The sequence below is a fragment of the Triticum urartu genome, chromosome 7 (assembly GCF_003073215.2).
Source record: "Triticum urartu cultivar G1812 chromosome 7, Tu2.1, whole genome shotgun sequence".
Lineage (NCBI taxonomy): Eukaryota > Viridiplantae > Streptophyta > Magnoliopsida > Poales > Poaceae > Triticum > Triticum urartu.
This window is the reverse complement of record NC_053028.1, coordinates 199,277,006-199,303,528: the sequence shown is the minus strand read 5'-3', so window position 1 is coordinate 199,303,528 and position 26,523 is coordinate 199,277,006. Positions and strand designations below refer to the sequence as shown.

Here is a 26,523-nt window from a genome sequence, read left to right as displayed (position 1 = left end):
CTTGGCACTGTTGACTGTTGTCGCCGAATTTCTTGATAAAAAACAATTGTTCAATTGTTCTTCTTTAGATTGCACCATTAAATTAGTGGTGCTATTTCATAATTAATTTGCATCCAGTTTCTTGATATTTAATTTTGTAGAAGATATGTATTATTCAATTTAGAAAATGATATGTATTATACCATATCAAAATATAACTATATCTACTTAGAAAAAATAGGATATCACCCTACCATGGTAAACAACGGACTACACAACTAGCAAGTTCTAGGTTGTCATAGGCGAAATATTTCCTTCTTCAAAATTCTCGCAAGGCACCATAAGTGAAATCATGCTGGAGAAAACTTGGCTTGAGAGCTCAACTAATTGCGCCTTTGATAAAGTGCAAAACATAGAGATACAAAGGGCGATTTGAGAAACATCATGTCCTTTCTTTGCACACAACTCCATAGTTCTTTTCTAGATTGTAACTCCATAATTTTTTTAGATCATAACTCCGTAATCCCATAACAACATAAACACAATTCCCATAGTAGGCAAGTTGTGTATTAAGATACTAAGACTACCACTCAGTTTACCGCCCAGTCTTTTGACAAATTTCAACCAGGGGTTCGCTTTGACAGGCCCATCGGTTTGTCATATGTATGCTGGCATTGACTTGCTTTGTACTCCCTCCATTCCAAAATAGATGACTCAACTTTGTATTAACTTTAGTACAAAGTTAGTATAAAGTTGGGTCATCTATTTTGGAACGGAGGGAGTAGTTAACAGGGCCCAGACTTTGGTTTCTTGATCCCGATGGGTGCATGTCTGTACGTATTCTACTTCTTGGGGCATGAAATCTTCTCCTTGGGGCAAGGAAGTATAAGCTCAATGCAAATAAATAATGCATACCCCCAAGCACAAGAACCATGAAGAGGAATTGCCCCTTCATCTTTGCACTATAAGGTTGCTCCACCTTGCCGTAGAAGCTGAGCAGAGTAAAAGGTTCAGAAAGATAGAAAAATATTCAAGATAGCAATGCAAACCTGCACACAAGGTACACGGCCATATAAGCATATCAGGTGAAGCACAGTACCTCATCAGAATACTTGCAATTCAGCTGCTGTAGCCTGATACCTGCCACCGCCTAATACTCTCGTCAGTTTTTTGTCGGGCCTAGGGATCATAACTATTGCAATTTCATTATTCGATATGCCTTTAACATTACAGAAATGAACAAAAAGAACTCTGCAGGAGCACAAGCTACATGCCAATATGATTTTTGCCTTAACTTGAAAGGAATGGTAGAAGCAAACAGTTCTCCAGTTAGTTTTTTTTCTTTGAATAAGTACTTATAAATTCTAACACTTTTTTTGCTAGTAACAGAACATCATGTCTTAGAAAGAAGCTTTGTTTTCTATGCCACCCACCATGGAACATATATCAACCAGTTAATAATTAATGCACCTTTGCTTCTAAGTAAGACATAGGAATAGTGTTTGTTTTTGGTGCAAGGGCAAACGGCTAACCACATATCAAAATCAAGTAAGGCTTAAAAAATGTCAGCACAATGCCTTCTGCTTTAGCATAACCTAATGAATACGAAATAAACAACCTTCTCAAAATGTGAAAAGCAGCAAATTGGAGCATTTCAGAAGCATATTTCTGTTTGACTCAAATGACATGTGAACAATGCCTAAATTCATAGAAGATAATTGCCAAGTTTGGACGCAAATTTAATTCATACCCAAACCTTGCAATCAGGTATAGACCATCAGAACCTCATCATTCCCATACCAAAAACACCTCACAGTTCACATGCATCAGAGCTGAAGCCAATTTATTCAACAAAAGTGAAGGCACTAATCTGTGACTAATCCACTCACCCTCCTGCAGGAAGTTGAAAAGCATGTAGTTAAAACGTGTTGTTTGTTCTGCAATCAAATTTAGATGGAGTACTCTTCACTTGCATAGATACAACAACTCTGATCTCTAAAACCTAACCACAATAGCAAGGATCTGGATAAAATGGAGGCAAAACTTGAATTCAACCTAGGTGACGTGGGCGCTCTCCTGACTTCTACGTGGTGTCGAGCTATGCCGTGTATGTTGTTACATCCAAACTGTAGTTCGTTTTCAGTTCTTCTATGTCAGTCTGACAACATTAAGATAAGCCAGATCATCATGACACATTGTTAGAGAGACAGATACCATGTTCTCATGATGAATTCAGAGATGCCGATGTGAATAATTATTAGCAGTTTCATAGTTATATACTACGAAGCACCGATACGGCCACACCGATACGGCGATACGAGTACGGCGATACGGGATACGGCAATTTTCAGAAACATCAATACGGCGATACGGTAAGTATATAAAATAATTAATAAAATAAATGTAATAAAGACAAACATATAATAGAAGGTGCGAGATGAGATCAAAATACTGCCCATTGGTTGCATCCATGGCTCTTTTCAAGTCATGCAAATTACATACATGCCGTGTTTCCCTCTCTAGTAGTAGACATAGCTCATAAAGATAAATCGAGGTATATATATATGTGCAAGTCTGCTTCCGCAACTGAACTAAGTTCAAAGGATTAGCCAAGTTAGCGTTTTTTAATATAACAAGAAAACACAGGCAGATGCACCACGACACCAGCCAGCAGCCAAGCACAGAGACAAGCAGCCAAGTTCGTATGCCATGGAATCATACCTCATTGTTGCTGGCGACGGGCGGCTGTGGCGGAGAAGGCTCGAGTCACTCCAGACGGCGGCAAGGCAAGTTGGCAGGTTGGACGGGCGATTGCAGGCGACGGCGGTGGCGGCCGCCGCAGCGAGCCACTCAAGGCGGCGGCGGCGGCGCGCTCCCTGCAGTTGCCAAGATCCAATCCTTCTTTTATCGAAACTGAGAGGACAGAGGTTAGGCTTGTGGGCTCCTATTAGGCTCAGGTCTGTTTGCGACGTGCTCGCCGTATCGTCGCTGTGTCCACAGCGTGTCGCCGCCGTATCGTGTTTATTTTTTTATTTTTTAAATCAAAAATGGGGATACCTCTGTGATACGCGTATCGGAGCCGTATCAGGCGTATCGGAGTATCGGCCACGTGCGGTACGCCGATACAGCCGATCTTGACGTATCGGTGCTTCGTAGGTTATATAATGTGTGAAGTAGATCAGATATACGAAACTTAATAAGAAAAAATGCTTGAAACAAAAGAGTTTATGTTATTTCTCCCTGATAACTATGAGTTTAGTGAACCAATATATCTGGTTTGTGTTTCTCGGTCTAATTCTGTACATGCTTACATAAATTGGGTGAGCCAAAAACAATGGTGAATTGGTGAGCAAAATTCTTAAACAATATGAGCCTCAACCTTGACGAGACATCGGAACAGTGATTTTCAAAATATAACTCTACATAATGTACAATGACACTGAAGAATTACAGTTTCCATCTATCTCTCTCACAGCATGCACGTTCATTCAGCATGACATGGGTACAATATGGATAACTCAAAAAACAAACTAAGAATTTCAAAATGATGTGAAGAAAAAATTGGTCAGGACTGCAAAAGGAGGTGATCTCAAAGTTATTTTACACTAACCACTCACCCTCTTAACATCAGGTAAGGTTATCAACTAACAGACTTGCCAAGTTAACACTTATGTATCTTTTATAAATGAAAACAGTAGTACTTTCTCGTATCAGATGACACTTTTATCTGACTTGCCGGCTAGCTGGACAGACAAAACATCAACAGTTAGTTTTTTGTTCTTCTGTATTAGTCTGACAACATTAAGAAACATAAAGTGCAAAAGCAATAAATTTAGTTTTTCTGTTGTGTGAGAATAAGGAAAGAACAGAGAAACAATAAAGCTATTCTTGCCTTGCTGATCTAAAACCCCATTTCTTCGGTGTTTAACATGGAGGAAACAAACCTGTGATTAAATGTTTTCTCATTCAGTCTACGTCACCCATTGAAAAAATTATGATTGAGCAAATGATTTGTACAACTATCACTGGGATTAGAAGACAATTGTTTTAGATCTTTTTTTTCGCGGGCAAATGCTCAAGAGCTCAGAAAACAGAACAATAGTGTTCCTCAAAAGCTTAGAGAAATGCTACATTAGGACTGAAGCATTAAAATAAAAGAGGCTCACCTGGCATAAAATTCACAAACCTCTGCTATCAAGGCTGCATATTCTACCAACTTCCTGTGTAGAAAAAATAAAAAAGTTTGATATGAGGGAAACTTTCTATGAAAATGTTCACAGGATATGTTTACGGAAATCACATGGCCAAAATAAATCTCAGCTTTCTTACATGACCAAGAATAGTCTTAAATCAATGCTTCAGTAGTAATTCACTGAAAAATAACATATCTAGAAACAATATGAAGGAGAGGAGTTTATCTTGGACTACATCATATAGATTACCTTGATTCACCTCACATGCAGCCTGCTTGGATCTCTTATCAAACACCTTTGTCGACATGACACATAAAAGATCTTCAGAACCAACATGAGAGAGAGAGAGAGGTGGTTAAGTTAGCAAATGGTAATAAGAAGGGTAAATGAAGAATCGACGTCCAGAATCAATGTAGACGATCTGCAGCAGCACCAAGAATCGGTCTCCAGAATCAATATAGATGATCTGCAGCTGCACCAATCGTTTAGACAAGTATGTATCCAATTAGGAGCCATATTTAACATTACAATCAACAGAATCAAAAAAGGAACTCGGGAATCCGAATTTCCGAACAGGTAGGATGAGATGATCGATCTCATATATCAGTTGAGAGTGCAACCAAAAGGTTCGATGGTTGCATGTCTTATAACTATGAGAAAGTCTAGGATTCAGCAATCGGTTGTCTGAATTTTGTTTTGCAATCGAGTGCGGTTTGAAGCCCTGAATGAAAGATAAGCACTAAAAGTCTAAAACAGACTGATCTAAGCTATAATAAAAACAAACAATTAAGTTTCGTTCGACAAAGAGTTGCAGCACGACAATAGAGCGGATGCCAAAATCCAAACCTCAACTTTGCATCACCGAGAAGAGTATGGAGATCTTCTTGTCCAGGAAGCTCGTCCTCATGCACCATCACTTCCTCACTGGACAGAACAAATTAATCCAGCAAGTTAGTGATCCTAAAAGATTAACACCACAATCTTTGGGGCAATAACACAAGCACCTGGTGCAGCGGAGAGTGGTGTGCGTGTGGGTCGCTTGCTCGTGGAGGTGTGGAAAAGGTCAACGGTGACCAGCGGCTCGCGGCTCCCGCGGCGGGCGGCTCCAGCGCGACCTGCGGCGGTTCCAGCGGCGGGTGGCTCCGATGTGACCTGCGGCGGTTCCAGTGGTGGCTCTAGCGGTGGGCTGGCTCCGACGCGACCTGCGGTGGGTCCAGCTGTGGGGAAGCTCCGATGCGACCTACAGCGGCGGCGCGACCTGCGGTGGCCCCAGCTGCGGGCAGGAGCGGCTCCATCTCTACCCGCGGCGGCTCCAGCAGCGGGCGGCGAAGGGCGCGGGGGGCGGGGCGGCTCCAGCTCTTCCCGCGGAGGCTCGAGCGGCGGGCGGCGAAGGGCACGGGGGGCGGGGCGCGGCTCCGGCTATACCCGCGACGGCTCCAGCGGCGGGCGGCGAAGGGCGCGGGGCGGGCGGCGAAGGGTGCGGGAGGAGGAGTGGGCGATAGGTCGTGCAGGCGGTTTTGTTTTTGTTTTTAAACGGCGGCGTGGGCTGGGTTAGCGATAGCTTAATGCGTGGTTTCCAGCGTTAAACACTGAATTATTAAGGGCCATTAGATCTTGCTAATGGATGGTTCTGATTGTTTGGATCTGCCCCTCTTTTCTTTTTATAGTGGTAGTAGATGATGCAAATTTGAGGATGTAATATTTACATCATTAAAAAATGCATTTTACCTTTTCAAAAAAGAGACAACTCTAAAAGATAATTTATATTTGGTGATGTAAAATTCAACTCCAACAAATAATGTATTCGAAGATGTAACACGGTCGGGCGGCCGCACGGCAGAGGCGCATGGAGGGGCCACAACAGCGGTAGACCGGCTAACCTCCATCTCGGAGCGCGAGTAGTAGGATGTTGTCGTCAGCCACGACCAGCGCTAGATCCGGGTGGCGGCAGAGCCACGTGAGCCGAGCTCGTGCCATGGAGGCTAGCCTCAAGCAGCAGCGGCCCTCCCTGGCGCGCCCTCGAGCAGTAGAGGCCCTCCTTGGGGCGCCCTCGAGCAGCTGCAGGCCTGCTCTGCTCGCGGCCGCTCCTCTATTCGCAGCGTGGCGGATGGACGGATTCGGGCAGCGGGGATGGTTGGCGGCGAACTAGAATGGGTAGTAGAGACGCTGCAGTTGGCCGGGGTGGCGGGGCGGTGCCTAAGCTAGCCGGAATCGGTCGACAGCGGCGGAAAGGGGATCAAGCAGTTGGGAACTTTCATGGTGGCGGTTGGGTTGGCGCGCGGCTGGCCGTTTTGCATCTAGATTTACATCTCATGTGGTTGGTGATATAAATTTGCATCATGAAATGTTATATTTTACATCTTTTAAAGATAAAGATGTAATATTTTTTTTGCATCTACATTATCTATTGAAGATGGGGGTTTTGTGCCTCAAAGATGTATAAATTGGTTATTTTTACATCTACATCATATATTGAAGTTGCTCTGATGGTTGAGCGGGCCAACCCAGTACTTCTATATGTATTCCTCGTCACGCCTGTACATTGCCAAAAGTGTGAACATTCAATTGGGAACGCAAGCTGATTAGGGCATCTCCAAAGTGGACTGCAAACCTCCCGCATAAAATGTCTGAACTGCATTGTTTGGACCGTGATAGTCATCCAATGCAGTTCTGTATCAGACCGCGTGCGATCTGGATGTACTTTCTCCCGTAAACTGGATATAGACGCAGGGGGCTTTGCGGAGAGCAACCACGCTTGCTTCTGACCACCATGGCCCACCCACCCCCTCTCTCGCCCGCGCGTGTTCCCCTCGGTGCCAGCTGCCCGCATTCATGAGCTGTAGAGCGCGCTGCTCCACATTGAAGACAACTCCGGGCGGACGCGACCTCTCACTGCCTCCGCGATTGAAGCAGCACTCGCCGAGGGTGCCGCCGGTGATACGTCTTCGTCGTATCTATAATTTTTGATTGTTTCATGCCAATATTATACAACTTTCATATACTTTTGGTAACTTTTTATACTATTTTTTGGGGACTAATATATTGATTCAGTGCTCAGTGCCAATTCCTGTTTGTTGCATGTTTTTTGTTTCACAGAAAATCCATATCAAACGGAGTCCAAACGGAATAAAAATGGACGGGGATTATTTTTGGAATATTTGTGAAATATGGGAAAAGAATCAACGCGAGACGGTGCCCGAGGGAGCCACGAGGCAGGGGGCGCGCCCCTGACCCTCGTGGGCCCCCCGTAAGGCGGTTACTGCTCTTCTTCGGCCGCAAGAAAGCTAATTTTCGGGGGGAAATCGGGGCGAAGGTTTCAATCCAATCGGAGTTACGGATCTTCGAATATATAAGAAACGGTGAAAGGGCAGAATCCCAGAACGCGGAAACAGAGAGAGACAGAGAGACAGATCCAATCTCGGAGGGGCTCTCTCCCCTCCCGTGCCATGGAGGCCATGGACCAGAGGGGAAACCCTTCTCCCATCTAGGGAGGAGGTCAAGGAAGAAGAAGAAGGAGGGGGGCTCTCTCCCCCTCGCTTCCGGTGGCGCCGGAACGCCGCCGTAGGCCATCATCATCACCACAATCTACACCAACACCTCCGCCATCTTCACCAACATCTCCATCACCTTCCCCCCTCTATCTACAGCGGTCCACTCTCCTGAAACCTGCTGTACCCTCTACTTGAACATGGTGCTTTATGCTTCGTATTATTGTCCAATGATGTGTTGCCATCTTATGATGTCTGAGTAGATTTTCGTTGTCCTATCGGTGATTGGTGAACTTCTATGATTGATTTAATTTGCTTGTGGTTATGTTGATGTCCTTTGGTGCCCATCATATGAGCGCGCACGTGGATCACACCATAGGGATAGTTGTATGTCGATAGGACTATGTATTGGAGGGCAAGAGTGACAGAAACTTCAACCTAGCATAGAAATTGATGCATACGGGATTGAAGGGGGACCAATATATCTTAATGCTATGGTTGGGTTTTACCTTAATGAACGTTAGTAGTTGCGGATGCTTCCTAATAGTTCCAATCATAAGTGCATAGAATTCCAAGTCAGGGATGACATGCTAGCAGTGGCCTCTCCCACATAAAACTTGCTATCGGTCTAGTAAAGTAGTCAATTGTTTAGGGACAATTTCGCAACTCCTACCACACTTTTCCACACTCGCTATACTAACTTTATTGCTTCTTTATCTAAACAGCCCCTAGCTTTTATTTACGTGCTCTTTATTATCTTGCAAACCTATCCAAAAACACCTATAAAGTACTTCTAGTTTCATACTTGTTCTAGATAAAGCGAACGTTAAGCGTGCGTAGAGTTGTATCGGTGGTCGATAGAACTTAAGGGAATATGTGTTCTACCTTTATCTCCTCGTTGGGTTCGACACTCTTACTTATCGAAAGAGGCTACAATTGATCCCCTATACTTGTGGGTTATCAAGACCTTTTTCTGGCGCCGTTGCCGGGGAGTTATAGCGTGGGGTGAATATTCTCGTGTGTGCTTGTTTGCTTTATCACTAAGTAATTTTTATTTACTATTCTAAGTTGTTTTCTATCTTTAGTTATGGGTAGGAAACGCACAATACCAAAAAAATTAGTAAAAATTAGTTGTACCTGCTACACCAATGGTTGAAGAACCACTCAAAATCTATCACACTCCTGAAGCTTTTTACCTGGATCATCTTCGATCCCTATGTGCTAGTGCTGAAACCCCAACTAGCTTAGTTGAGGGCAAATCTTTAGATGAGCATGCTTGTTATGTGCGACAACGCTTATCTCAAAAAGGGAAACTTTTATTGGATCAAATTCATCGTTTGCAATGCTATGCTTGGAATTTATGTGAAATTTATGATTTTACTTGTTGTTCTGAAGACCCTAAGAAACACCTTCCCTACCAATGTAAGTTTAGTGATAATGGAATCGTATCTTCGTATGCTAAGGGTGTTTATAATTACTATGATGTTAAACAAACTGAAGAATTTGTTGCTTTTAAGGGTGCTTATGAAATTGCTTCTTTCATTGGAAAGTATGATGCTACTCTTCACAAATCTGAAAATTTTGCCATACTTAAATATTGTTATGATAATTATGCTTCTAATGCCTATGTTAAACCATATATTGATGACTCCTCCGCCGTCCAAGAAGAGACTAATATTTTGCAGGAGTCTATGGAAGCAGAAATTAATGAAACTGTGAGCTCATTGGATAAAAGAGATGAGGAGAGCAAAGAACAAAAGGAGGAAGAGCGGATTGATCACCCGTGCCCACCTTCTAATGAGAGTAACTCTTTATCCCATACAATGTTTAAATTCCCTTCATGCTTACCGAAGGATGAATGCTATGATGACTGTTATGATCCCGTTGATTCTTTTGAAATATCCTTTTTTGATGATGCTTGCTATGCTTGTGGCCAAGATGCCAATATGAATTATGCTTATGGAGATGAACTTGCTATAGTTCCTTATGTTAAACATGAAATTGTTGCTATTGCACCCTGTCGGTGTCAAAACCGGCGGATCTCGGGTAGGGGGTCCCGAACTGTGCGTCTAAGGCAGATGGTAACAGGAGGCGGGGGACACGATGTTTACCCAGGTTCAGGCCCTCTCGATGGAGGTAATACCCTACATCCTGCTTGATTGATCTTGATGATATGAGTATTACAAGAGTTGATCTACCACGAGATCGTAGAGGCTAAACCCTAGAAGCTAGCCTATGGTATGATTGTTGTTGTCATACGGACTAAACCCTCCGGTTTATATAGACACCGGAGGGGTCTAGGGTTACACAGAGTCGGTTACAAGGAAACAGATCTACATATCCGTATTGCCAAGCTTGCCTTCCACGCCAAGGAGAGTCCCATCCGGACACGGGACGAAGTCTTCAATCTTGTATCTTCATAGTCCAACAGTCCGGCTGTCCAAAGACCCCCTAATCCAGGACTCCCTCAGTAGCCCCTGAACCAGGCTTCAATGACGATGAGTCCGACGCGCAGATTTGTCTTCGGCATTGCAAGGCGGTTCTTCCTCCGAATACTCATAGAAGATTTTGAACACAAGGATAGTGTCCGTCTCTGCAAAACAAGTTCCACATACCACCGTAGAGAGAATAATATTTCCACAAATCTAATCTGCTGACACGTTTAGCAACATGACATCATGCCATGGCCCGGTCATTATTTGAACCATTTTTCTCAACCAGCACTGATCATATCGCGAGGCGGTTTTCTTGACACGTCTTGTCGAAGCAGAGATCGTGTCCCCTTATCACGGGATTCTCATCAATACGGGTATGGGTAACCCAACCGCGCCATCAATTACGGCGCTCGGGGAATAAGCAATTTTACCAGGTAAGTGGGGAGGCGCATCGCCTCTTCCACCCTTATAAAGGGACAAGGATTCACTCTTTCACCCACGCCTTCTTCCTCCTTGCTTATCCATTCTCGCGCACTCGAGCTCCAGCGCCCAAGTTCGCGTCTTTCTCCTCAAACCACTCCAAGCATCTCCGGAGCGGGAGGCAAGTGGATGGTCTCCTCCGTCACGGAGGAGAACATCACAAAGCTACGGGAAGCCGGATATCTGGCCGCGGACATCGCGCACCGGCTACCAGATGCGGGGCAGATCATCCCTACGCCCGAACCCCATGAGAGGGTAGTTTTCCTTACCCACTTTGTCCGCAGACTGGGATTTCCCCTTCACCCATTTGTCCGCGGACTGATGTCTACTACACAACCTTCTTCTTGTAGACGTTGTTGGGCCTCCAAGTGCAGAGGTTTGTAGGACAGTAGCAAATTTTCCTCAAGTGGATGACCTAAGGTTTATCAATCCGTAGGAGGCGTAGGATGAAGATGGTTTATCTCAAGCAACCCTACAACCAAATAACAAAGAGTCTCTTGTGTCCCCAACACACCCAATACAATGGTAAATTGTATAGGTGCACTAGTTCGGCGAAGAGATGGTGATACAAGTGGTATATGGATAGTAGATATAGGTTTTTGTAATCTGAAAAATATAAAAACAGCAAGGTAACTAATGATAAAAGTGAGCACAAACGGTATTGCAATACGTTGAAACAAGGCCTAGGGTTCATACTTTCACTAGTGCAAGTTCTCTCAACAATAATAACATAATTGGATCACATAACTATCCCTCAACATGCAACAAAGAGTCACTCCAAAGTCACTAATAGTGGAGAACAAACGAAGAGATTATGGTAGGGTACGAAACCACCTCAAAGTTATTCTTTCCAATCAATCCGTTGGGCTATTCCTATAAGTGTCACAAACAGCCCTAGAGTTCGTACTAGAATAACACCTTAAGACACAAATCAACCAAAACCCTAATGTCACCTAGATACTCCAATGTCACCTCAAGTATCCGTGGGTATGATTATACGATATGCATCACACAATCTCACATTCATCTATTCAACCAACACATAGAACCTCAAAGAGTGCCCCAAAGTTTCTACCGGAGAATCACGACGAAAATGTGTGCCAACCCCTATGCATAGGTTCATGGGCGGAACCCGCAAGTTGATCACCAAAACACACATCAAGTGAATCACGTGGTATCCCATTGTCATCACAGATACGCACGGCAAAACATACATCAAATGTTCTCAAATCTTTAAAGACTCAATCCGATAAGATAACTTCAAAGGGGAAACTCAATCCATTACAAGAGAGTAGAGGGGGAGGAGAAACATAAGATCCAACTATAATAGCAAACCTTGCGATACATCAAGATTGTGCCAAATCAAGAACACGAGAGAGAGATCAAACACATAGCTACTGGTACATACCCTCAGCCCCGAGGGAGAACTACTCCCTCCTCATCATGGAGAGCACCGGGATGATGAAGATGGCCACCGGAGAGGGATTCCCCCCTCCGGCAGGGTGCCGGAAAAGGTCTAGATCGGCTTTCGGTGGCTACGGAGGCTTCTGGCGGCGGAATTCCCGATCTATTGTGCTCTCCGATCGTTTTAGGGTATATGGAGATATATAGGCAGAGGAAATACGCCAGGGGGGCCATGAGGGGCCCACGAGGGTGGAGGGCGCGCCCAGGGGGTGGGCGTGCCCCCTGCCTCATGGCTTCCTCGTAGATCCCCTGACGTGCACTCCAAGTCTTCTGGGCTTCTTCTGATCCAAAAATAAGTTCCGTGAAGTTTCAGGTCAATTGGACTCCGTTTGGTTTTCCTTTTCTGCGATATTCTAAAACAAGGTAAAAACAGAAACTAGCACTGGGCTAATAGGTTAGTCCCAAAAATGATATATAAGTGTATAATAAAGCCCATAAACACCCAAAATAGTAGATAATATGCATGGAGCAATCAAAAATTATAGATACGTTGGAGATGTATCAGCATCCCCAAGCTTAATTCCTGCTCGTCCTCGAGTAGGTAAATGATAAAAACAGAATTTTTGATGCGGAGTGCTACTTGGCATAACTTCAATGTAATTCTTCTTAACTGTGGTATGAATATTCAGATCCGAAAGATTCAAGACAAAAGTTCATATTGACATAAAAATAATAATACTTCAAGCATACTAACAAAGCAATTATGTCTTCTCAAAATAACATGGCCAAAGAAAGTTCATCCCTACAAAATCATATAGTTTAGTCATTGTGGGTGTCAAAACCGACGGATCTCGGGTAGGGGGTCCCGAACTGTGCGTCTAAGGCAGATGATAACAGGAGTCAGGGGACATAATGTTTTACCCAGGTTCGGGCCCTCTTGATGGAGGTAAAACCCTACATCCTGCTTGATTTATTCTTGATGATATGAGTAGTACAAGAGTTGATTTACCACGAGATCGGAGAGGCTAAACCCTAAAAGCTAGCCTATGGTATGATTGTATGTTGTCCTATGGACTAAAACCCTCTGGTTTATATAGACACCAGAGGGGGCTAGGGTTACACAAGGTCGGTTACAAAGGAGGAGATATACATATCCGTATTGCCTAGCTTGCCTTCCACGCCAAGTAGAGTCCCATCCGGACACGGGACGAAGTCTTCAATCTTGTATCTTCATAGTCCAACAGTCCGGCCAAAGGATATAGTCCGGTTGTCCGGAGACCCCCTAATCTAGGACTCCCTCAGTAGCCCCTGAACCAGGCTTTAATGACGATGAGTCCGGCGCAGTGTTGTCTTCGGCATTGCATGGCGGGTTCCTCCTCCGAATACACCACGGAAGAATTTGAATACAAGGATAGTGTCTGAACCTGCAAAATAAGTTCCACATACCACCGTAGGGAGAATAATATTTCCACAAATCTAATCTGCTGACACGTTTTGGCAGCATGACATCATGCCATGGCCCGGTAATTATTCGAACCGTTTTTCTTTAACCAGTCCCGCACATAACGTGAGGCGGTTTCTTGACACGTCTTGTCAAAGCAGAGATCGTGTCCCCCTTATTACGGGATTCTCATCAATACGGGCATGGGTAACCCAACCGCGCCATCAATTGCGGCGCTTGGGGGATAAGCAAGTTTTACCAGGCTAGTGGGGGCGCATAGTTTCGTCCGCCCTTATAAAGGGATAAGGTTTAACCTTCTTCTACCCACGCCTTCTTCCTCCTTGCTCATCCATTCTCGCGCACTCGAGCTCCAACGCCCAAGTCCACATCCTTCTCCTCAACCTTCTCCAAACATGTTCGGAGCGGGAGGCAAGTGGATGGCTTCCTGCGTTACGGAGGGACACATCAAAAAGCTATGCAGAGCCGGATACTTAGCCGCGGATATCGCGCATCGGCTGCCAGCTGCGGGGCAGATTGTCCCTACCCCAAAACCTCACGAGAGGGTAGTTTTCCTCCATCACTTCCTCCGCGGACTGGGGTTTCCCCTCCATCCATTCGTCCATGGCCTTATGTTCTACTACGGGCTGGACTTCCATGATCTGGCCCCGAATTTCATCCTCAACATTTCGGAGTTCATCGTTGTGTGCGAGGCTTTCCTCCGCATCCGGCCCCACTTCGGTCTGTGGCTGAAGACCTTCAATATCAAGCCGAAGGTGGTGGGCGGCCAACAAGCGGAATGCGGCGGAGCCATGGTGGTCAAGATGCCCAATGTTATATGGCTCGAGGGCTCCTTCGTGGAGACCATAAAGGGGTGGCAATCGGCGTGGTTCTACATCACCGAGCCACGCAACACCAACTGGGTGGCGGCCCCCGAGTTTCGATCTGGAATCCCCATGCGGCTCACTTCCTGGAAGGAGAAGGGCCTGTCCTGGGGTTCATCGGTGGAGTTGGACAGACTCCAGAAGTGTATCCGGAACATGACAAGCAAGAAACTTAAGCTTGTCAACATAGTCCAAGTCATGCTCTTCCGCCGGATCCTCTCGTGTCAACAACGGGATTTTAACTTATGGGAGTTCGACCCGGCCCAGCACCATACTCTACACGAGCTCTTCGACACGATGCATAAGGACGTCTGGAGGGTGCTGTTCAAGGGCGCCGAGGTCCCTCCCTCTCTTACCGAGGACCACGGGCTAAGCGCGAAGCGCCCTGCGAATCCGGAAGTTCTGTGCATCTGGTAGGATATTTATTTCCCATAGCTTAACCATGTGCGAGGTCTGAGCTCCCATGCCTTTCACAGGACTAGGTGGAGGCATCGGAGCAGATTAACTGTCCGCCCCCCTGCCCGAAGACACTGCGGACGCTCTCCTGACGGAGATGCTGACTCTGGCTCCTTATAAGGTGCCAGAGAAGACCAAGAAGGCCAAGGGAACCCGAAAGAGTTCCCGATGCCAGGTGGTATCGGACTCATCATCTGATAACTCCGCGACGCACTCCTCCCATGACAATGAGGAGGAGGAAGATGAAGATGCTCCCCCTCTAGCCGGGGGAGACAAGAAAAGGAAGGCCTCCCCAACTGGGGAGGCCGAAGGGTCCAAGAAGGGAAGGACTCTCCTTCCGGACTGCTCCACCACCGCCGCCGACAGCGAAGATGAGTGGTTGCTCAGGGCCAAGCCCCTGGTGAAGTCGTAAGTATTCGGATACCAGAGTAACTCGTAGCATACCTTTGTCGCACTGCTTCTCCTAACGCCGAATATGATTATGCAGACCGCCCCAAGCCCGTATCGACGTATCCTCGTCGGACGGCTCCTTGGACTCGTCGGATATGGATAGCGATCCACTTCCGACCGCCTCCTCCCCTTGCCCTACGGACAATGTCGAGGTATTGTCTCAAGGGGCACCGAGCCGGGGGGAGACAGTCCCGGAGGCGCCTCAAGGAGACCTTTCAGACTCCAGGAGCAAAGGGAGCCAGGCTCCCGGGGGCTCCAAGTTCGGCTCTCAGCCGAACACCGCGCCGGAACCTCCAGTGGTTCCAGACTCGGGCAGGCGGCTCCCTTCCAAGAGGGGTAAGACGTCCGTGCCGGTGACCTCTGTCCATCCAGAGGCACCGGACAACCTCCTGGGAGCGCTTCGCGGCGCTTCCATCGACGAAGAGCACCACACTATCATGAGTGCGGTGATCAAGAAGGTTCAGTCCGCCAAGAGCGGACTGACTGAAGCCTGTGCCAGCCTTCTAACAGGCTTTGAGGCAAGTATTTAAAATATAGGAAAAATATTACCGCATAGACAGTAGCCCCTGATGCTCTGTTTGGTGTTCACAAAGAAAAGCCGAATAGAGGATCAAATAATATCTGCAGGAGTCTAATATAAGTATGTCTATATGCGTATGCAGGCTTCGCTGCTGACCTCTGCCGCACTGACTGCGGAGGTCGCCGCACTGAAGCAGGACCTCGAGGGGTCCGAGAAAGAGCTCGTCCTTGCCAAGAGGCAGCTCGAGGAGAACAAAGGTAAGTAATACCTAGTCTATATATATATAAAAGATGCGATTGCAAAATGACAGGATCATCATGAATTTGCCAGGGGCCACGACCGAAGTGGCAACCCTGAAGCAAGCGCTGTCTGAGGCCGAAAACAAAGCGGCCCAGGAGCGCACCGAGCGGGAAAAGCAAGAGGCTCGGGTGGGCGAGGTGCAGCAAGAGCTCCAAGCTCTCGTGATGAAGCACGAGGCGTTGGAGCTTGACTCGAAGATGCGAGAGTCTGAGCTTGCCACGGCCCTTGAGAGCGCAAAGAATGCCAAGGCTGAAGCCCAAAAGGCCCTCCAGGAGATTGAGGCGATGAGGAAGATAGCGGTGGGTAAGGCATTCAATATGCAAAGCAAGCATGTGAAAGTAAATTACTTGTTACTTACCCGAGTCCGGAGCTCTTAGGAGCATTCGAAGATTTGCCCCGCAGCGCGTCGGATGCTGCAAAGTTTTACCAGGCCGAGGAGGAAAGCTCAACGGAGAAGCTATTCTGGTCTCAGTATACTGGGACCAAACACCCGATGCCTATGAGCGACCAGCTGAAGCAACTGGTCGAGCTGCACAAGGCGACCGAACAGGCCATGAAGGGCTTTATAGTCCGGATGTGGCCTGGCGACGCCCTTCCCAATAGCTACTTCGGCCTGGTGGGCAGCTTGTGGATGTCTGCCCACGGCTGGAAGTCATCAAGCGATCCGTCTGCATCGAAGGTGCACGCCGGGCTTTCGCCCGTGCAGAGGTGCACTGGGCCAAGATGGACGCCGTGAAGCTGGTGAAGGAGGGGCTGCCGCAGGGCAAGGAGCATCGCCACCCCAAGATGTATTATGAGGGTGTCCTGAAGGGTGCCCGTCTTGTAGCGGACGAGTGTGCGAAAGATGTAATATTTGAATGAACTTGCTCGTGTGATCCTGTATGATGAAAACTTGTTCATATGCACTATGCAACGCTTGTTTGAATTTAAAATATTTCCTTCTGTTCGGCTGTTTATCAAATCTGAGAGATGGCTAGTCATCGGCTTCTGCCCCCATGCCACGAGTGCTGGGGTGTTCGGGATAAACTCGAGCACTCTTGTTCCCATTTTTGGGTCCTTTGAGGGAGGTGCTCAGCACAATGAACAAGGCAATCAGACTATAATGCTTTATCACTCTCACTTAGCCATAGAATTCTATAATTTTAAATTTAGGTGAAGCCCCTAGTATTTGGAAGGCCGAATTCGGGGCGCTATACACGCCTTAAGCCGGATAGAGCCGACTCCTCGCTCTAAGCGGCATAAGTCTTTAGGGACTCGAAACCTCTCGAACAGCGACCAGTCTCTCGCCTTATCATGACAATCAGTTTTAGCTTTCTCTACTGAGGTGCTTAGCCCAGCAGAACCGGGGCACAATCGCAGTAGTTCTCCCAGTGCTACCTTAGCCGATATAGCGGAACGTAAGGTACCAAAACATGGGAGCCGGGCAAACCCAACTATTGACCCAAGACATGATTCAGAGCTGATGCATATAATGCTATAAGTTCGGGGTGCCGCACTGTCGAAAGTGTTCGGACTTCTCACACCGTATTATGGGGTATGTTTTAAGCCCCTAGTGTATTGGCCGTACCAGAGTGTATGGGTGCTGGATGTCATGAATGAACATATATATATATATATAAAGAAGAATGAAATAATAGTCTAGTGCTATGCATTGTTTATTCAAGAAGGTGCGTTAAAGCAGAATGGTACAAGTAGTGCGATAAGCAAAAAGTAGGAATATTTGACATGTCCCCTCCAAAGGCAAGCTGAGGAATGATATTAAAGCAAGTATTTCACTCGTTATCGTAATCCACCTGGGAGTTCCGTGGTGCGAAGTAGCTTTCTGCCTCCTTGGTTGCTGCATCAAGTGTCCGGCAATCATGCTGCCGGACAGGGTTTCCAGAGATTAAAGTCCTGAAAGAGAAAAATAACAAAGCGGGAAGCCCCTAGTGCGGTTGAGCCGCGTCTTGGGGCGTGCCGTAGTCGTGCCCCCTCCCCACCTGTGCCCATGGTATTTTCAATGCGTAATTATGTACGCGGGGCACGAATTTAGCTGTTTGGCTGGGACTGGGGTGGGGGCCGCATTGCTATGCGAGCTCGGAACATGCCAGGCGGTATTGTTGCCGATTACTCCGGGCGCGCTTGAAGGTGTCCGGGTCTTGAATCCCGAACTGGTGGATTGCCTTAGGAGGCTACTTTGCGCCTCTGCTGCGAGGGCCGCGGTGTGCTCCTCCGTGCGGAGAGAGCGCTCTGTGTTTCCATTGACTGTGATGACCCCCCGAGGTCCTGGCATCTTGAGCTTGAGATATGCATAGTGTGTACCGCATTGAATCTCGCAAATGCGGTTCGCCCGAGCAGTGCATGATAGCCACTGCGGAACGGGACTATATCAAAGATTAACTCCTCGCTTCGGAAGTTATCCGGGGATCCGAAGACCACTTCCAGTGTGACTGAGCCTGTGCAATGGGCCTCTACACCTGGTATGACGCCTTTGAAGGTCGTTTTTGTGGGTTTGACCCTTGAGGGGTCTATGCCCATTTTGCGCACTGTGTCCTGATAAAGCAGGTTTAGGCTGCTGCTGCCATCCATAAGGACTCGAGTGAGGTGAAATCCATCAATGATTGGGTCTAGGACCAGTGCGGCGAATCCGCCATGACGGATACTAGTGGGGTGGTCCCTGCGATCGAAGGTGATCGGACAGGAGGACCATGGGTTGAACTGTAACGCCCATGATGCGGCTATAGCTCCCACGTGTCGAAGCACGACTTAGAGGCATAACCGCATTGTAAGCAATGTCGCAAGTGAGGTAATCTTCACACAACCCATGTAATGAATAAAGGGAAAAGGTACATAGTTGGCTTACACTCGCCACGTCACACAAATATCATAAATATCATTACATTCATCCAGATACAATCAAGGTCCGACTATAGAACCAAAATAAAGATCAACCCCAAATGCAACAAAGTCCCCGATCGCCCCAACTGGGCACCACTACTGATCGTCTGGAAAGGAAACGTAGTATCGTCCCGAGTCCTCATCGAACTCCCACTTGAGCTCAGTCGAATCACCTGGAGCGGTATCATCGGTCCCTGCATCTGGTTTTCAAGGAATCTGTGAGTCACGGGGACTCAGCAATCTCACATCCTCGCGATCAAGACTATTTAAGCTTATAGGAAGGGTAAAGGTATGAGGTGGAGCTGCAGCAAGCGACTAGCATATACAGTGGCTAACATACGCAAAAGAGAGCAAGAAGAGAAGGCAAAGGCACGATCGATGAACTATGATCAAGAAATGATCCTAGAACAACCTATGGTCATGCATAACTTGAGACCGTGTTCTCTTCTCGGACTCCGCCGAAAAGAGACCATCATGGCCACACACTCTGTTGATTCATTTTAATTAAGTTAAGTTAAGGTTTTCTACAACCGGACATTAACAAATTCCCATCTGCCCATAACCGTGGGCACGTCTTTCGAAAGTTCAAATCCCTGCAGGGGTGTCCCAACTTAGCCCATCACAAGCTCTCACGGTCAATGAAGGATATTCCTTCTCCCAAGACAATACGATCAGACTCGGAATCCCGGTTACAAGACATCTCGACAGTGGTAAAACTAAAGCAGCAAAGCCGCCCGAATGTGCCGACAAATCCCGGTAGGAGCTGCACATATCTCGTTCTCAGGGCACACTCAGATGAGACATCCTACGAGTAAAACCAACCCTCAAGTTGCCCCGAGGTGGCCCCGCAGTCTACTCGGTTCGGACCAACACTCAGAGAAGCACTGGCCGAGGGGGGGGTTAAATAAAGATGACCCTTGGGCTCCGGAAACCCAAGGGAAAAATAGGCTAGGTGGCAAATGGTAAAACCAAGGTTGGGCCTTGCTGGGGGAGTTTTATTCAAGGCGAACTATCAAGGGGTTCCCATTATAACCCAACCGTGTAAGGAACACAAAATCAAGGAACATAACACCGGTATGACAGAAACTAGGGCGGCAAGAGTGGAACAAAACACCAGGAATAAGGCCGAGCCTTCCACCCTTTACCAAGTATATAGGTGCATTACGATAGACAAGATATAATAATGATATCCCAACAATAAACATGTTCCAACAAGGAACAAACTCCAATCTTCACCTGCAACTAGCAACGCTATAAGAGGGGCTGAGCAAAGGGGTAACATAGCCAAACAACGGTTTGATAGGACAAGGTGGGTTAGAGGTTTGACATGGCAATATGGGAGGCATGATAAGCAAGTGGTAGGTATCGTAGCATAGGCATAGCAATAGAGCGAGCATCTAGCAAGCAAAGATAGAAGTGATTTCGAGGGTATGGTCATCTTGCCTGCAAAGTTCTCCGAGTTGACGTTAGCTTGATCCTCGTAAACGTACTCAACGAGCTCCTCGATCACGTACTCGTATCCCGGCTCTACTCAAAGCAAGAAACACAAGTAAAAGGGAGAACAATCAACCACGTGCAATGCACAAACAACATGATGCAAAACAATGCATGACATGCGGGATGCGATATGTGATGCATATGCATGATTCAGAAAAGAATGATTGAACCTGGTCTCAACTTGGAAATCCAAGAGTGCCACTGGAAATATGGGTTGATTTCGGTCGAAATCGATATAAAGATCATTAGAATCAGATGCACGGTTTGGAAATGACAAGCAAAACAAATATGGCACCGGTCTGCGATTAACAGCACGAGACCATCTAAATGCATCAAGAACAACATGCTACAACACTCTAACATGACAACAAAATACATGGCAGGGATCCACTCAAGATGCTTGACAAAAGATGAACACTGAGCTACGGCTAATTCACTCAATAGCAGGTTTAAACAAGCATGGCAAAAGTGCAAAAGATAACAGGTTACAGACTTAGTGAAAATAACATCAAGTCAGGAATTTAACATCAGGAAGCAATTTTTGGAGCACGATAACAACATGCTACAGGAACATATCATGGCAAAGCAAGGCATGGCATGAAGCTACTCAAAGCATACAACAAAAGTCCCTTACTGACCATAAGCCAAAAGGGATCAGAAAATATAATGGCAACCATGTGAATATAGCAATTAACGTTAACAGACTCAGACTTAGTAGAAAACTGGAACATGGCAAAACAGATATCAAGTAGGCATGTTTACGAGCTCGAAGCACTCACCACAATGCATTTCATGATAAACTAAGCATACACCCAACAAGTAGACATGGCATAGAAGCTAAACATGGCAAGAACAACAACATAGCATGCATGGATCAACTACAACAAGCTCGGCAAAAATGCTTAACATGTAAACATTCTGCCAGGAACGTTTTATAGCAAAAGTAGAGCTCGATTGACTCAAGCTAGGGTGCTCCATAATTGCAAACAAAGACATGGATGGATAGAGCACACAATATCCACAAAACACCCTTACTGATCATGCTCAAAAGAGGCATGGATCACTCTGTAGCAACAAGAACACATGGCATAAAAATATTAACAGGGCAGAGACTTAGAATATTTCTAAGTCCCTGAAATCAGCAACATTGAGAGGGCTACTTTGCATGCTTGTGCTAGTCACCACAGAGATCACAAAAAATACATGGCATACACCCCTGTAAAAATGGCATGGCATACTTCAAAACTCATGTAGAGCTCAAGTTCATAGGAGGCACACATCAATCATGGCAAAAACGACAAAAAACCAATTACTGATATGAATCTGAAACTAATAGAAACTAGCACTCTTCCAACAGGATTTAGGGCATCAAGATGAGCTCAAATGAAAATGATGCAATGAGATGAAATGAAGTACTCGTCGAGACGAACATTTTGATATGCTACACGCTCAAAATGGAGCCACAGATGCAGAGTTATGATGCGATGAACATATGCAAAAATTCTAGGGTTAGGAGGGAAAGTCAACCCGATCCAGATCCAGATCTGGATCGCACGCGGATCGAGGTCGTCGCTGAAGTCGCCGGAGTTGACCCAGAGCTCGCGGAGAAGAAGAAGCAGCAGCCGGGGCCGAGGTGCGGCGAGGAGGAGGCCGGCCGGCGTCGGAGGAGGAAGGCGGGGCGCCGGCGACGAGGCGGATCGGCGAGGTCGGCGACGCCGGCGGGAGGCGGCCGGTGCGGTGGAGGCGGGGGCCGGGGCGGCGGAGGCGGCGGCCGGGGCGGCGAGCGGCGAGCTGGGCGGCGATGGGCTCCGAGGCCCCTCCTCGGGCCCGGCGGGCCTCAGCGGCGGCGGGCACTGAGGTGGCGGCGGTCGATTGGCGGTGGTGACTTTGTCCGGCCGGACCGGACGTGTCCAGCCGCGCGGAGGAGCGGGGAACTAGGGTTAGGGTAAGAAATGATCCGAAAATTTCAGGGGAGTGCCCTTTTTATAGGTAGGAGGAGCTAGGAGGCTCCAAATTGAGCACGGTTTTCGGCCACGCGATCGTGATCGAACGATCTAGATGATGGAGGAGGGTTAGGTGGGTTTTGGGCCACTTTGGAGGGGTGTTGGGCTGCAACACACACGAGGCCTTTTCGGTCCCTCGGTTAACCGTTGGAGTATCAAACAAAGTCCAAATGGCACGAAACTTGACAGGCGGTCTACCGGTAGTAAACCAAGGCCGCTTGGCAAGTCTCGGTCCAATCCGAGAACGTTTAATACCCGCACATGAAAATACGTAGAAAGGGACACCGGAGGACATAGGAGCGCCGGAATGCAAAACGGACAACGGGGAAAATGCTCGGATGCATGAGACAAACACGTATGCAAATGCACTGCACATGATGACATGATATGAGATGCATGAGAAAGATAAAAACACACGAAGACAAAAACCCGACAACGAGGAAATATCATAACTTAGTGCCGGAAATGGCAAGAGTTGGAATACAAATGTGGCAAGTTACATACGGGGTGTTACATGAACTTTGGGGCGACTGGCTCCAACGCATATACGTCCCTGAGTGCACGCTTCCGCTCCCTCTTGGGGATGTGGGTTGCGTATCGTCCACACTTGTGGGGGGAACCTCTTCTGTCCTCCGGTGTTCGGCTGCCGGGGCTCCTCCTCGTCATTGCTATGTGACCCCTTATCTTTGTTTTCAGCATTTAACTTGCCGGCCTACTTGAACACCCAACAATCCCTGTTGGTGTGGTTGGCTGGCTTGTCGGGGGTGCCGTGTATTTGACACGAGCGATCAAGTATACGGTCCAAACTGGACGGGCCCGGAGTACTTCTTTTGAATGGCTTTTTCCGCTGACCGGGTTTAGAGCCTTTGAATCCGGCATTGACTGCCGTATCCTCGGTATTGTCGTTGTTGATGTGGCGTTTATGTTTGTTGCGACGTGACCTGCCATTGCCGTCCTTGGTATCCGAAGTACCATGGTTCTTTGATATGTTATTGCTGCGAGCCAGCCAGCTGTCCTCTCCCGCACAAAAGCGGGTCATGAGTGTCGTGAGGGCTGCCATAGATTTCGGCTTTTCCTGGCCAAGGTGCCGGGCGAGCCACTCGTCGCGGATGTTGTGCTTAAAAGCTGCTAGGGCCTCTGCATCCGGACAGTCGACGATTTGATTTTTCTTTGTTAGGAACCGTGTCCAGAATTGCCTGGCCGATTCCTCTGGCTACTGAATTATGTGACTCAAGTCATCGGCATCTGGTGGTCGCACATAAGTGCCCTAGAAGTTGTCGAGGGATGCGGCTTCCAGATCTTCCCAACAGCCAATGGATTCTGCTGGCAGGCTGTTGAGCCAATGCCGAGCTGGTCCTTTCAGTTTGAGTGGGAGGTATTTGATGGCGTGTAGATCGTCACCGCGGGCCATGTGGATGTGCAGGAGGAAGTCCTCGATCCATACCGCAGGATCTGTTGTGCCGTCGTATGATTCAATATTTACGGGTTTGAAACCCTCTGGGATCTGGTGATCCATTACTTCGTCTGTGAAGCATAGGGGGTGTGCGGCGCCTCTGTACTGGGCTATATCTCGACGCAGCTCAAATGGGTCTTGTCCGCTGTGTTCGGCCCGGCCGGATTTACTTTTACTGTATCCGGCGTGACGGTTATCGTCTTGCATAGTGGCACGCCCTCTTGATCCGTAGATCGATCTTGCGTGTTTTGCTTTGTCCTCCAATACGTCTCACAGGTCTGGCGTATTTCCCCATGCCCTGCCATTTTTATTTGAGTGGCGTCGGGGTGCGGGCTGAGCTTTTGGCTGAAGTGCCTCTCTGTCGTGGCCACGAGGTGGCCGATCAGCCGCATCATACGCTGGAGATGTAGGTTTTGGTGCTTCCTCCACCAGTCGGGGTAGCAACCTGCACTTTGGATAACTCTTGGAGGGGCGTTCGAGTTTATATTCCTCGGCCGCAAGGACTTCAGTCCATCTATCAGCTAGCAAATCTTGATCAGCTTGAAGCTGCTGCTGCTTTTTCTTAAGGCTATTTGCCGTGGCTATAAGCCGATGCTTGAAGCGCTCTTGTTCGACGGGATCCTCAGGTACGACGAATTCGTCATCGTCGAGGCTTGCCTCGTCTTCGGAGGGAGGCATGTAATTATCATCCTCCGCCTCTCCATCTACCGCTCTCTCGGGAGGGCTGGCTTCTCCATCCTCTTGCTCTAAATCTTGCTGGAGGGGATTGTTGTTGTCTTCGGCACTGTCCGGAGTGCTATTAACTCCGGTGCCGGTATCACCGCTTTTGCCTTGGCGAGACTTAGAGCAGCGCCGCTGACGTCGGCGCTTGGGTTGCTTCTTGGAGTGGTCATCCTCCGTTGTCCCATCGCCATTGCCGTCTTTGGGTGTGTCCACCATATATATGTCATATGATGAGGTGGCTGTCCAGTGCCCTGTGGGCAGTGGTTCTTGTTCGCCTCCCGCATCGTCGTCCATACCGTCGATGTCTTCGGAGTCGAAGTCGAGCATGTTGGTTAAGTCATCGACAATGGCTACTAAATGGGTGGTGGGTGGGCGGCGAATTTCTTCGTCATCCGCATCCCAATCCTGCCGGACATAGTTCGGCCAGGACTCTCCTGACAAGGAAAGAGACCTTAATGAGTTCAGTATGTCACCAAAGGGCGAGTGCTGAAAGATATCCGCGGAGGCAAACTCCATGATCGGCGCCCAACTGGATTCGATAGGCACGGGCGCAGGCGGTTCAAAGTCTGTGGCCGGGGAAGAATCCAGTAGTTCGGCGTCATGGCTCCCGTGGAGGGTAAGGTCGATCCTCGGCTCGATCGCCGCTGAGAGTACGACCTCCATGGCGGGGTCTATTCACCCGTCCATGGATGGTGAGATTGGCTCCGAATTGAGGGTTGGAGCAATCGCCGGTGCGATCTCCTGAACACTGTCCGACGGTAGAGCTAAATCATGCTCTCGAGACCGTGTAGCGCACTCGGCAGGGGCTCGAATCCGTCGAAGATCATGTCTCCGCGGATATCGGCCGTGTAGCTTAAGCTTCCAAACCTGACCTGGTGGCCAGGGGCTTAACCTTCGATCTGCTCCAGATGGCCAAGCGAGTTGGCCTGCACTGCGAAGCCGCCGAATACAAAGATCTGTCCGGGGAGAAAAGTCTCACCCTGGACTGCATCACTATCGATGATTGAAGGAGCCATCAAGCCTAATGGCGACGACACAGAGGAACTCTCAATGAAAGCACCAATGTCGGTGTCAAAACCGGTGGATCTCGGGTAGGGGGTCCCGAACTGTGCGTCTAAGGCGGATGATAACATGAGGCAGGGGACACGATGTTTTACCCAGGTTCGGGCCCTCTTGATGGAGGTAAAACCCTACGTCCTGCTTGATTTATTCTTGATGATATGAGTAGTACAAGAGTTGATCTACCACGAGATCGGAGAGGCTAAACCCTAAAAGCTAGCCTATGGTATGATTGTATGTTGCCGTACGGACTAAAACCCTCTGGTTTATATAGACACCGAAGGGGGCTAGGGTTACACAAGGTCAGTTACAAGGAAAGAGATCTACATATCCTTATTGCCAAGCTTGCCTTCCACGCCAAGGAGAGTCCCATCCGGACACGAGACGGAGTCTTCAATCTTGTATCTTCATAGTCCAACAGTCCGGCCAAAGGATATAGTCCGGTTGTCCGGAGACCCCCTAATCCAGGACTTCCTCAGTCATGCTCCATTTTCGTCACATAAGAATGCTCTCATCATGCACAACCCCGATGACAAGCCAAGCAATTGTTTCATACTTTAGTAATCTCAAACCTATAAACTTTCACGCAATACATGAGCACGAGACATGGACATAGCACTATGGGTGGAATAGAATATGATGATGGAGGTTATGTGGAGAAGACAAAAAGGAGAAAGTCTCACATCAACGAGGCTAATCAATGAGCTATGGAGATGCCCACCGATTGATGTTAATGCAAGGAGTAGGGATTGCCATGCAACAGATGCACTAGAGCTATAAATGTATGAAAGCTCAACAAAAGAAACTTAGTGGGTGTGCATCCAACTTGCTTGCTCATGAAGACTTAGGGCACTTGAGGAGGCTCATTGTTGGAATATACAAGC

The 26,523-nt window shown here is 47.6% G+C and overlaps 1 long non-coding RNA gene across 6 annotated transcripts; it reads right to left on the bottom strand.

Annotated features, from left to right (window-relative positions):
- Nucleotides 1-350: 350 nt before the first annotated feature.
- Nucleotides 351-5,680, bottom strand: LOC125518649. Of its 6 annotated transcripts, XR_007288050.1 has the most exons (7): nucleotides 5,177-5,680; nucleotides 4,422-5,096; nucleotides 4,146-4,199; nucleotides 2,701-3,923; nucleotides 2,035-2,137; nucleotides 1,079-1,872; nucleotides 351-971 (listed from the first exon to the last, which is right to left on the bottom strand). It is a non-coding gene; the product is annotated as an uncharacterized LOC125518649 (long non-coding RNA). The 6 variants fall into 6 exon arrangements; XR_007288047.1 differs by having other exon boundaries at nucleotides 2,035-3,923; XR_007288048.1 differs by having other exon boundaries at nucleotides 1,079-2,137.
- Nucleotides 5,681-26,523: the final 20,843 nt, after the last annotated feature.